Source organism: Myotis myotis, unplaced genomic scaffold (assembly GCF_014108235.1).
Source record: "Myotis myotis isolate mMyoMyo1 unplaced genomic scaffold, mMyoMyo1.p scaffold_m19_p_3, whole genome shotgun sequence".
In the NCBI taxonomy this organism is placed as follows: domain Eukaryota; kingdom Metazoa; phylum Chordata; class Mammalia; order Chiroptera; family Vespertilionidae; genus Myotis; species Myotis myotis.
Window position 1 is genome coordinate 52,969,660 of NW_023416335.1, and position 14,358 is coordinate 52,984,017.

General features: G+C 37.7%; 1 pseudogene; it reads left to right on the plus strand.

Annotated features, from left to right (window-relative positions):
• The first annotated feature begins 12,356 nt into the window (after positions 1-12,356).
• On the plus strand, positions 12,357-13,586 carry LOC118652041 (annotated as a pseudogene).
• Positions 13,587-14,358: the final 772 nt, after the last annotated feature.

The following is a 14,358-nucleotide window of genomic DNA, read 5'->3' on the forward strand; positions in this document are numbered from 1 at the left end:
CTTTAGTTCCACAGAAACTTCCGTATACAGAAAAATCCAGAATTAAATTAAAAGACTTGAAAGAGCAATCAATTTAGTAATTAGTGTGCTTATTCTTTGCCTACTGCCTCTCATCCCTGAGGCCTCTTTTCTAGAGTTTTCTCTGTGATTCTGAGCTTACTGCTTTGCCTGCTGCCTGTCCCTATGATTCTGACACTTCAGTGTGATTAGGTCTTAGGGGAAGAGAACAAATTTTCTGCATCCTCAGTAAGCATCACACCAGCTCTAGAGCACAGCTTCCAGTTTCCTTGGTCACTGCTTGCAACAGCCATGGCATGGCTCTCAGAGGACTTAGCCCAGCCAGCCACATTGCCTTGCTGTTTTGAGTATCACATCATCAACAGTGCTGTGGTCTTTCAGAGATCTGAGCACTAGGTATGTATGTTCCTAGCATGATGATCGGTTCCTATGGTCAGTTCCTACAACGTGGTAGCCCACCCTTTCCATTTTGTTTTCTCAGCCTAGTAGTGGCAACTACTTCCTGCCATTAATAATATCTGAGTTATATCAAGATCTCCCTTTTTTAATCAGTTCAATTTGGCTACATGTATAACAAATTCCCTCTTTAAAATCCTTTCTGTTTAAACAGTGTATTTTTTCAGCTTTATTGGGGTATAATTGGCAAAAATGTACAATGTGATGATTTGATATACATACAAGTTTTTAAAGAAGTCCCCCATCGAGGTGGGAACACATCCATCAGTGTTGTTTTCATAGTCTTTCTCGAACTCTGAATTCTAAAGTATACCTCACCCTTTAATGTACTAAGGGATCGAAGATAACTGCTACCTATGCTCAGTGGAGTCAATTACCCTGATGTGAGAAATGTAGCAATCTAGCATGATCTATGCAATATTAAGGTGTCAAAGATCTAGGAAGACTAGAACATGGTAGAGAGAACAAAGCTTGACATCACCCTGAGGCAAGATCATGAAGTGATATAGCATTGCTGCTGCCAGGTGTGAACGGATGTTTTGCCAGTACTTCAACCTTCCTAATGCCGCAACCCTTTAATACAGTTCCTCATGTTGGGGTGACCCCCAATTTCATTGTTACAAATAGAACAAAATTAAAGCATAGTGATTAATCACGAAAACAATATGTAATTATATATGTGTTTTCTGATGGTCTTAGGAGACTCCTGTGAAAAGGTCGTTCGACCCCCAAAGGGGGCGCGACCCACAGGTTGAGAACCGCTGGTCTAGAACAAGGATCTGCAAACTAGAGCCACAGACCAAATCCAGCCTGCTGCCTTTTTTTTCTTTTTAAGCTTTATTGGAACACTGCCAGACTCATTCATTTATATATTGTGTATGGCTGATTTCATGCTATACTAACAGAGCTGAGTGGCTGTGTTAGAGACCAAATGGCCTGCAGATCTTAACAGTTACTCTATGGCCCTACACTGAAAAAAGATTGCTGACCTATGATGTTAGTTTCCTAGGGCCACCACAACAGAAGGTTATTGTCTTACAATTCTGGAGGCTAGAAATCTGAAATCAAGTTGTTGGCAGGGTCATGCTTTCTCTGAAAGAATCTGTTTCAGGTTTCTGTTCTAGCTTCTGGTAGGTCTGTTGGTTTGTGGCAGTATAACTCCACTTTTCATACGTTCTTCCTTTGTGTGTTTATCCAAATAACCCCCTATTATAAAAATCCCAGTCATGTTGATGTAGGAGCCAACCCTGCTTCAGTAGGACCTCATCTTAACTAATTACATCTTCAACAACCCTATTTCCAAATAAAGTCACAATCTGAAGTACTAATCTGGGAGGGACACTATTCAACCCATAACTGTCCTGGTCTAGGAAAATTAGAGGGTACATAAGTGCATGCCATGTTCCACGGGCTTATTGACTTACTTCTAAAATTTACCACAGCTGGAAAAGCAACGGCAATTTATGTCACTGCCTGTTTAAGCTTACACTAATCCACAATTATTGCTCAATATCCATTCACCACAGCACGGGCAAAGGAACAATTTAAATAAAGTACATAGGACTCCCTTGCCCTGCGTCTTTGAAGCCTTTGATGGCAGTGCTAATTCTTGCAGTTCCCACTAGGATGTGACATTGCTTTTTGTTTATTGGACTGTTAGGGAGAAACATTTTCAGGGACTTCCGTGTGTGGTTTTCTTATCATAATAGCTCACCCCGCAAGTATGAGAACCAAATGTGGCTATTCTGTCAGTTTTTAAATATAACCATATAGTTAGAAACTGTGAACATAACCACAAGATATGTATATAGACACACTGAACACACTATGAGATGAACGTGGGTCAAAACCCTCCTTTTTTTAACTGACTTCCAAAAACCCCGATATGGTTAATGGAACATAATACCGTCTTTGGTTTCTAGGTACTAGTGTCAAATCAGAGTCAATGCTTAGAAATATATGAAATCTTCTCTTCCCATGGTGCACAGTAAATGTAGAAAAGACTGTAAGTCCTTTTGGAGACTATAAGGCTTGGAGGAAGATATAAATTATAATTAATATTTTAAGAGACTCAGAATCCCCTTCATATGAATTGAAAATGAAGTGAGAGGTTGTAGCTGTCCATCGTGATGATTCATATAAGGTTTCCATCTACCAAATCCAGAGTTGGTGCAACATGGATCACATGATGCTTTAATAGACTGCCAACCTTCTTAAATCTTGGAATCCTGAGATTAAGTAGCACCTGCCAAATCTCCATGACAGTCCCACTTTTTTATCTTCTCTGTTTGTACAGCCCACTAGAGAATATATGCTCCCCTTCTTCTTTAGCATGCAAATGTGTCCTCCAGCATGTGCTATTCCGGGATCCTTCATCCTCACCGTAAAAAGAAAGCTCATCTCGGTGGAGACATTTTGACCATCTTTCCCAGCGTACATAGGGCTGCTGCCATCAGGATTTCAGTGATGCTGCCCTGTGCAGTCAATCATGTATCATCTGTGCCACAGGAAAGGAGGTGTCTTTTCGGTCCTCTTTTGCTTTATAATGAGGAAGCAGATGGCACATGATACATCTATTCCTGTGTTCCTATTTCCCTAAAGTTTTTATTTTTATTTTTATTCTCTGTATTATGTTAGAGAATTTCTGATATTTCAGCCTCAATGACTGTTGGCACCAGTAAGCCCAGATTTCAGTAAACAAAGCAAACAAATTATTAGAGCAGATTTAACATACTAAATCCAAAATTTATGAGAAGGGTAGCCATATTAACAAATTTGGCCCCATCCAGTGATACATTCTGTGCTCTTTAAAAATACATCCTTCCCACTGTTATTCTGTAGGCTGACATAATTATAAATCAGCAAAATCTGAGCTCTTTTTCTAGTAACACCACCTCTCACATTATTATTTTGCCAGCTATTGTAGTGGTAACTACTGCTTGCAATTATTAATCTTAGGGTTATTTTATTCCCCCACCCCTGCTTTTGCTATTTTGCCTTTCCAACATCATTTGTTTAACCAAGTTATTGTATTAAATTGCTTCTATTTGACATACCTGTTGTTTACGTTTCCTGAAATGACTCAGACTAATTGAGTTACCAATGAATGTATCTAGATGGAAAAAAACTGAAATGAAAGTAATTTGGACACGCTAACATAGCTTTCATTTAGTGATACTGCTTACAATGTTTGCCCCTAGAGTTTTCTAGTTTGAGAAACAAATTAATACAATAACAATAGCTTAACAGTGAAAATGAAGATAGGTATCATCTGGTTTAACTTTCCATCAAATTTAACAAGGCCTATCCAATTCTAATTGAAAAGGTTCATTTTCCATTATTAAAAAGATCACAATATTAGAAGCTTTTAAATTTTCATATTCTACTTATTATTATTTCTATGAAATTTCTAATCATTACTTCTTATCCTATCCCTTGGATTTAAATAGATGAAGCAGACACGAATGGCTAACCTCTCTTTTACATGCTTAAACACAGCTGTTGTCTAAAGCCTTGATCCACTTTCTTTTATAGATCTCAGTATTTTAGATTGCTTTAAGGAAAACATTCATCTTTTAAATTTTAAAAGACATCTGATCCACTTAACTGAATATAAGTTTGTTTTATATAATACTAAAAATTTCTTATCACCACTTCTTCCACTTCTCTACCTCTTGAGGAATATTTATTCAATTACTTTCTCTTATGAAGTGATTGAAATGCTCTGAAATGAGATAGTGTTGTGGTTGCACAATATTGTGAATATGCTAACTTTCAGGAGCTGAGAGAGAGCCAGCTGTAAAGAGCTGAGGTGCCATAGCTGGGGATGGAAAAAATCAAGATGCTTTCCCTCCACTAGGAAATTCTTCAATATAGTTGACAGTGTACATTATACAAAATGTCATGAGTAAACTACAAAATAAAACCAGTCATTCATAATAAGAAAATAATAATCTTTATACAGGGTGGGGTAAGTAAAAGTAGATTTACAATTGTTTGTATGAAAAATAATACAATGATTAATAAACAATAATGCAAGAATAAATTCTGTGTTTTGTGTACTCACAATTGGAAACCTACTTTAGTCCCACCCTGTAATACGATGCTCTTCTCATTGATATAAAATCCTTCAATGTCTTCCCATTGATCTTGCATGAAATCCAATATCCTCAGGTGGTTAAGAGGGTCCTTGCGTCCTGGTCTCAGCTCTTGCTCCAGTGTCACCACTTTCCGGTATTCATCTTGTATTCTGTGCTTCAGACATACTACTGGACTTCTGCCAGCTCTCATAGTGAACAGCATTTTCTCCTTTGGGCCTCTTCAATCTGCTGACCAGTCTGCCTGGCAGACTTACCACTATTCTTTATTTGGCAAACACCACATCATCCATCAGTTCTCAGCTCAATTTCAGTTAATTACATAGAATCTCTTTGCTTCCTCATATAGATGAAGTGGAATTAGTTTAGTCCACCAAGGACCTCTCATGTACCTCCCACTAGTGTTGATTTTAGTTATAGGGCATTTTCCACCTCCGCACAGAGATTCCAGAAACCAGAGCAATGCAAGAGAAACTAGAAAAACTTGTGCTTCATCGCCACCTACTGGAAAACAAAAGAAACACTTCTTATCAATTTACCAAATAGAGAAGTGCCACTCTTGGGAAAGAAAAGAAAAGTAGATCTCATTTTCATAGATGCCTAGACAGAAAAGGAACCCATCAAACATGGTGAATAACCAAAGTAATGAGGCAGCTAGGAAAGAAAATGAAAAATCTCCAGATAATAAGCTTAAAGACATGGAAATTCGTGATTTAAATGACAGAGAATTCAAGATTGTAGCTCTGAAAAAACTCAACAAGATACAAGAAAACACAGATAGGCATTTTAATGAACCCAGAAATCAAATCAATGAACACAAATATACTTTACCAAAGATATTGAAACTTTTCAAAATAACCAGCCCTGGCCAGTGTGGCTCAGATGATTGGAGAGTCCTCCAGTACACTGAAAGGTTGTGGGTTCAATTCCCAATCATGGCACATAGTACCTAGGTATGAGTTCAGTCCTAGTTGGGGTGTGTACAAAAGGCAATCAATTGATGTTTCTCTCTCACATCAATGCTTCTCTCTCTCTTTCTCTCCCTTTCTCTCTCCAAAACAAGCAAGCAAGCGAGCAAACAAACAAAAGTGTATCTTAAGGAGAAAAAAAACAAAACAAAAAACAAGAAGAACCAAATAAAAGTTCCAGAGATGAAGAACTCAATAAAAGAGATGAAGAATGAAATAACAAGCTGCAATCTTAGGAAATAGAGCTGACTGGATAGAGGAAATAATTATTTATAGGTTTAGTGTTTACTTTACCAAGAAAAGGGTAAGCCTGGTACATGTTTTAAATGGTAAAAACATGAACTTTTTTTGCCATATATACTGAGTACTTAGCAAAGAGCCTGAGTCATTTTAATAAAAAAAATACTTATTCAATAAATGAACATTTACTTAGTAGAAATTAGTGTGGACACAACTTTAGGCAATAGGAGATTAAAAAACTTAGACGATTTAGGACAGAGAAACTAAATTTGTTTGAAAGAGCGAAGGTAATTTTTAAAGGGAAAAGTGGCATTTAATTTGGAACTAGAGCAATAAGGAAAATAACACCAAAAGAAGGTGGCCTTTGTCCTGAAATGGATAACACAAGAAGAGGGAAAACAATGAAGAGACAATGAAAGTACAGTCTTCCTTTTTAAGATTACTGATGAATTATTAGTGTTTGCACTAACAGACATTTTACCCTTACATTCATTGTGATTTTAGGACTTAATAGATTTCTCTAAAACAGTTCACTACCTTGTGTTTTTCTGATTTTTGAAATGTATTTTTTCCTAAAGTCTATGCTGTTATATCATATTAGAGGCCTCGTGCACGAATTCGTGCACCAATGGGGTCCCTCGGCCTGGCCTGCGGGATTGGGCCGAAAGCAGTTCTCCGACATCTCCCTAGGGGTCCCAGATTGTGAGAGGGTGCAGGCCAGGCCGAGAGACCCCACCAGTGCACAATCAAGGCTGGGGAAGGACGCAGGAGGTTGGCCAGCCAGGGAGGGACCATGGGAGGGCTCCAGGGCATGTCCAGCCCATCTCATCCAGTCCCGATCAGCAGGACCTCAGCAGCAAGCTAACCTACTTGTTGGAGCGTCTTCCCCCTGGTGGTCAGTGCACATCATAGTGAGCGGTTGAGCGGCCTTAGCATATCATTAGCATATTACGCTTTGATTGGTTGAATGGTTGACCAGACGACCAGACATTTAGCATATTACGCTTTTATTATATAGGATTTTGTGGTTATTACTGACTTTAAAAATATAAGATACCTCGTGAAGAACTTTTGTAGGGCCTAAAAAACCAGTTTATATTCTTAGCCTTTGGGCACTGCTTGCCATTCACCCTTTACAGCCATGATAGTCTTTAAATTAGTACATTTGCAGTATGATCATGGTGACCAAGAAATGAAAACAACCAAAAGTGTCCCTTGATAGGATACTGGATAAAGAAGAAGATAGACTACATATAGTATATACAATGGAATACTACTCAGCTATAAGAAAAGATGAAATACTGCCATTTGTGACAACATGGAGGGATCTAGATAATATTATACTAAGTGAAATAAGCCAGACAGAAAACGTCAAGAATCATCTCATTTCATTCATATGTGGGATATAAAACTGAAAGCAACAAATGAACAAACAAGAAAAACAAACAAACAAATATTCATAGACAAATAACAGTGTGGTGGTTACGCGAGGGAAGGAGGATGGGGAAAATGATTTGACTTTGGGTGGTGAACATACAATGCAATATACAGATCATGAATCAGAAATGTACCCTTAAAACCTACATCATCTTATTAACCAATGTCATCCCAAAAAATTTAATTTAAAAAAACAACTAGTAAATTTGGAAACAATCCCAATCACCATGATCCCTAGAGGGAGGGGAACTATTGCCTTTTTTCCCCCCACTTGAGTAGCAATTAACTTCTGAAGTTAAGTTGGAAAATAAATCCAAACATATGTTTTGATGTGATTTTATGATAATATATCAATTTAGATGAATATTTTAATTATAGCTATATGTTTTCTTGGCAGAAATTTTTTTTTAATCCTCACCCAAGGATATTTTTCCATTGATTTTTAGAGAGAGACTGTAAGGAAGAGGGAAAGACAGGGAGAAATATTGATGTGAGAGAAACACATCAGTTGGTTTCCTCCTGCATGCGCCCTGACCAAGGCAGGGGCAGGGAAGGAGCCTGCAACCAAGGTACATGCCCTTGACTGGAATTGAACCTGGGACCCTTCAGTCTGCAAGCTGATGCTCTATCCACTGAGCCAAACCAGGTAGGGCTCTTGGCAGAACTTTTAAAAAATTGCCACAAAATTATATCAATTCCTGTTTAATCAGCTGACTTACTAAGAATACTAAGAATGTATCATTAGTACATAGATTTTCATAGAACTCAATGCATCCTTGACAAACAGCATTACTCCATCTTCATTTATTCATAAAATAATTTAATACTAAAATAAAATTAAGAAACAATAGCCTTTTTGGATGAGAATAATTTCAGTGCTCATTTAACATAGCGTATAAATTATGCAAATTCATTAGACTATTGCCAATAGTTTTTCTTTTATATTTTAGATTTGTTTTTGTATATGCTAAAAATATCTTAACTAATCCGCATACTCCCTTTTCAGAACTATCCTGTATCTTCATCAAATTTTTTCTGTATTAATACTACATTCATACTTCATTGTGTTTTATTAAACTGTTTCATCTAAAGTTGTGTTTTGTTTTTTGGGGTGCTTTTTTGGTTTTTTGCTTTCTCCTGAAATTTTACCTTAAGGCCTTTTTGAGCAGTGGAGTTTATCTTGCCAATCGATAGCTTCAGGTTTTCATAAAAAGCATTCTCTTCTTATACAGGAACTCATTGCTCTTGTATCATAAAAACAACAATCCAGAAGAAAAATATCTACTCTTTGAGACAATGCAGCATGTCATTTCATCCTTTCTTTTTCAAAGTCATGACCATAAATTTCTCTCAGTACTCTCAAGCTGCTTTAAAAAGTTCAACACTTAGAAGAAAGATTTCCAAAGCACAACATGTAAGAGAGAGGGAAAGGTGCATTTATAAATGTAGGATGTATTAGGAACATGCATCAAGTATCTTTCTTATTTTCAATAATTTAATGATACTTAAGACTGTAAAAAATATTGTAGAGTTTCCCCAAAATATGGAATGAAGGGATCCAAAATGACTATTTCATCAATCTTGCTATCAAAGGCAAGGGTTCATCTAGTATCTATTTGGTTCTAATTCAAAAGCTTAGGGTACATGGCTATCAAGACTTTCATTATCTGATATTTTCCTTGCCTTTTAACAGTTGTAGGGAAGGAAAATTAGTTTTTTCTCTCCTCTGAGTTCTTAGTTGAGACTCCTGTAATAAAATGCAGATTAACAAAAGAAAAACTAACAGGAATTAGCATGTACACATCATTTGTACATGGGAGGTACCCCAAAAATGAATAACTCCCCAAGGTGGTTTAGAATTCAGATTTAAATACCATCTTAATAGGGAATGGAAAGGAGGATATAGGCCTCTCGTTAGAGTAATGACTTTTAGAAAAGATGAATAGGCCCTTCGAATGGGAGATATGATGGCATCTGACAATTTTCTGGGTGTGGTGTAGACTTTTAGTCTCCTCTCCAATGATAAGCCAATGTGCCCGGTTGATAAGCTCTTAGGTAGGAGACATGACAATTGAATTCCTTTTCGAAAATCTGTCTTTAAGTAGAAAAGACATCCTCTCTCAACATTTCCTGTTTCCAAGTGCCTCCAGCTCAAAATAATATAGCAAAGTTGCATATTTTGTGGTTGCATGGCCTGAACAAATACAGTCATATTTTGATATAGCATAATTTGCTACCCTTCATAGTGATTTGGACAGTATATAATACATGAAAAGTGATTAAGATTCAGACTTAGAGAAAAATAGCTAACTGCGTATCACATATAAGTTTAATCAATATGTAATATTATAAGCATACCTCAGAGATATTGAGGGTTTGGTTCCAGACCATTCTAATAAAGCAAGTCACATGAATATTTTGGTTTCCAGTGAATATAGATACATTGTGCCTACACTGTATTGTAACCTATTAAATGTTAAATAGCTTGATGTCTAAAAAAAATCAATGTATATACTACTTCAAAATACTTTATTGCTAAAATATCCTTACTATCATCTGAGCCTGTTAGAAAAGTGCTGCCCATAGATTGCTCAATGCAGGGTAGCCACAAACCTTCAACTTGTAAAAAACACAATAAAGTGAAGTGTGTAAAATGAGGTAAACTTTTATGTTATAAAATTCAGTGACAAAACCTAGAAAAAATAATTATTATTTATATTTAAAATATTATTTGTGCTAGTTTTAAAATTTAATGAGTCTTATAATACTTTTCTGTCTTATGGAATATAATTTATAATTTTTATATTTGAAATTTAATATTGAATAAACTCAATTCCATTGCCTGTAACCTAATTATGTAAGTGAAAAGAGGAATTGCAAACTGGTCTTTTTGGCTCCCAAACTGAGAGGTAGCCACCATGAATTAAATTAACCTTAAGAATATAAAATTTCTGAGTAAATTTATTCCCTTAAAAAATGTCATATTAAAAATAGGTTGGATACTGGGTAAACTACAATAAAAATTAAAATGTTCATTATAACTTCTATTTACCATTGACAAGTAAACATATTAACATTTTAAAAGCTACTTTTAAATAGTTACTATAAAAAGATTTAATTCTCCCCAAATTAGACTTGTGGTGATTATCTGGAAATTTAATTATATTCTTATATCACCTGCAATGTTATATTACTAGAAGCCTGATGCACAAAATTTGTGCAAGGAACTCGGCCCTTGCAGCCACAGCTGCCTCAGACCCTCATAGTCCTGGCTTCATCTATACTGTCATTCTACGGTTTGGTTTAATTAGCATATTAGCTCTTTATTATATAGGATTCCACACTTCACATTTGGTGTAGTAATTTTTTAATGTTTGTTGACTATTGTTCTAATATTTTAATCTGCTCTAAGAAGTTCACATTGTTATTGCATGTAGTCAATTCAGTTAAATTCAAGTATTAATTGACTCCATCTGTTCTGAATATACAGTATATATAACTTTATAACATCATTGTTTTTGACTTTCAGTTTTTTTTTCTTTTTATTGAATTTATTGGAGTAACACTGGTTGGTTAACAAAATTATACAGGTTTCAGGTTCACAATTCTACAGCACATCATCTGCACACTGTATTGTGTGTTCACAATCTGAAGTCACCATTTATCTCCCCCCATACCCTCCTCCACCTCCCTCCACCCCCTTTTCCCCCCAGCAGTCACCGCACTGTTGTCCCTGTCCATGACGTATTTTTTCTTTTCTGCTTTTTTTTTTTTTTAACTCAATCCCTCCACACACACACACAATCTACTCACCACTCCCATTGACTTTCAACTTCTAATGAAGGTATTCTTGGAGTCAGGGACAGTGTGATTTGACAAATTAGATTAAATATATATGTGTATATGTGTGTGTATTTTTTGATATGTGATGTTTCTTTTTGCTAAGAATATTAAAGGTTTTGACTTTTTGGGTCTTTTTATCATGCTGTTTTTTACATATAATCTGATCCTGGTCAGATACCAAAAATTGAGATCTCTCTCTCTTTTTTACACATGCACTCACACAAGCACTCTCTCCCTTCCCCAATCTCATATATATATATATATATATATATATATATATATATACATGTATGTGCTTATACACATATCACACATACATATATTTTAGAGAGAAATATATATGAAGTTATAAATAATGCAATACATCATAGTTTGTATGTAAATGTTTATTTCTAAAGATAAGCAGGGTATCTTTTTATACAGCAGCATTTTAATATTATTTATTCTGAAAAAAAAGATAAAAAATGTCCTGAAAATAATCCTGACAGCTCTCTAAAAACCACTTCCACTATCTTATTTTGTAACCAAAATGGATATTTATGAAAATTTCATGCAAATAATGAAGCTTAGCATTAAACTCTATCAATGAGGATAGCAATCATGTTTAAAAATATAAAATGGAAGGATTGTAATTTAATGGACTACACAAAATAACAGTCTTATCGTTGCACTTAGCCTGGTTTCCCATGGAAACAAGTACTATAAAACTACCCAGTGCTCTCACACTCTGGGTAGCAAATAAAAGCCAAGCAACAATTATTGCTATTAGGCTATCAGTCAGGATGTCAGTCTCTGTAATGTAACTTTGGCCTTAGCAGCCAGTTTCAGTAAAATTTACAATGCTCTAAGTCTCAGTACTGAGTAAGAATATAAAGCATCAAGAAAACAAAAGCAAATCAGGCACTAAATGCATAAAGAACAAGTGACAACAAAATGTCAGGAACTTAGCGTGTAATCTTCATTTTACCTTAAATGTAGATGTCAAGTTTTAGAACTGATTTTATGTATGTCCCTATTTTTACAGGTTATGTGGACCTGCATAGATGTCTATTAAAAATAAAGTTAATAAAATGCATTACCCTTCTGAAATATTTGCTTCCCATATTGAAATATTCCATAGCAACTGCCAGGGTAATGAATGTTCTGCAATCTTTATACTAAAGGTCCCTGTACCATCTTTCCTGATAGAAACTATCAGCCATCGCCTGCTCCGCCACCACCTCCGCGGGGACCCAGTGGTTCGCCAAACATTGAAGACAGATTCCAGAAGTCAGGAACCCACACCTTCATCCAGACGATGCCCGGCAAAGGCTCGGTGGTTCTGGGCGACAGTGGTGGCCTGGACACCTCCTGCATTCTCTTGTGGCTGAAGGAACAAGGCTATGACGTCATTGCCTACCTGGCCAACACCGGCCAGAGGAAGACTTTGAGGAAGCCAGGAAGAAGGCGCTGAAGCTCAGGGCCAAAAAAGTGTTCATCGAGGACGTCAGCAAGGAGTTTGTGGAGTTCATCTGGCCCGCCATCCAGTCTAGTGGCTGTACGAGGACCACTACCTCCTGGGCACCTCTCTGGCCAGGCCCTGCATCGCCCGCAGACAAGTGGAGATCACCCCGGGAGAGGGAGCCAAGTCTGTGTCCCGCGGTGCAACAGGAAAGGGCAACGACCAGGTCCGGTTTGAGCTCACCTGCTACTCACTGGCCCCCCAGATTAAGGTCATCGCCCCCTGGGAGATGCCCGAGTTCTACAACCGGTTCCAGGGCTGCAGCGACCTGATGGAGTACACGAAGCAACGTGGGATGGGGGTCACCTCCGAGAACCCGTGGAGCATGGACGAGAACCTCATGCACATCAGCTACGAGGCCGGAATCCTGGAGAACCCCAAGAATCAAGCCCCTCCAGGCCTCTACACAAAGATCCAGGACCCGGCCAAAGGGCCCAACACCCCTGATGTCCTTGAGAATGAGCTCAAGAAAGGGTCCCCGTGAAGGTGACCAACGTCAAGGACGGCACCACCCATCGCACATCCTTGGAGCTCTTCGTGTACCTGAGTGGAATTGCCGGCAAGCATGGAGTGGGCTGCACCGACGTGTGGAGAACCGCTTCATCGGGATGAAGTCCCAAGGTATCTACGAGACCCCAGCAGGGACTGTCCTTTACCACGCTCCATTTATACACATCGAGGCCTTCACCTTGGATCGGGAAGTGTGCAAAATCATGCCAGGCCTGGGCTTGAAATTCGCCGGGCTGGGGTACATCGGTGTCTGGCACAGCCCTGAGTGTGAATTTGCCCGCCACTGCATCGCCAAGTCCCAGGAGCATGTGGAAGGGAACGCCCTGGTGTGTGTCTTCAAGGGCCAGGTGTACAGCCTCGGCGGGGAGTCCCCACTGTCCCTCTACAACTTGGAACTGGTGAGCACGAACTGTGCAGGGCGATTACGAGCCAATCGATACCACCGGTTTTATCAACATCAACTCCCTGAAGCTGAAGAAATGTCATTGCCTCCAGAGCAAGGTCATCAGCAAATAGACCAGCTGACAATGAGGGCTGGGCCTCCTCACTTTGCCCATCTCCCAAGTACAGGCGCTAATTGTGATAATTTGTAGTTGTGACTTGTCCTCCAGGGTGGGGCTGGCAGCTTAGTGGGGGTGCCAGGCCCGGGCTTTGTTCCCTGGTCCCCTGTAGCCTACAAAAGTGGTCAGTGAAGGGAAGGGTGGGGGGTGGCTATGGTGGGGAGCTATAAGATGACAAGTAAAAAGCAAGATACATAAAAAAAAAAACCAACAACTATCAGCTATAAACGCCATTCTTTCTGCTAGTCTTTTATTGCTTTTTTGGCCCACATCAAAACCATTGCCTGTCACTAGTTTTCAACCAAGTCCATGCCATTAAATCATACCTATCTGTATCTTCATTATGAAAAGCCTCATTTGTTGTCACTTTCCAATGCCACTGATTTATTTTAAAACTGGTTTGTATTTTCCTTGCTAACCTTTCTCTTATAATTTTCTTAATATGTAACAGTTGCCATAAAGAAACCACTAAGATAATAACTTCAAAATTTTCATTCTCATCATTTTATATGCTTTTAATATAATTACATTTATTCTCCAACAGTTAAATCTACAAATTGCATTTTCATGAAAATAAACAAAGACTCTTCCAAAATACTTCAATGCAGGAAGCCACATTTTGCTTAATGAAAGTATATATATATATATATATATATATATATATATATATATATATATATATATATATATATCCTTATATAAGAAAATAAAATAGAGAGCTGATGGTA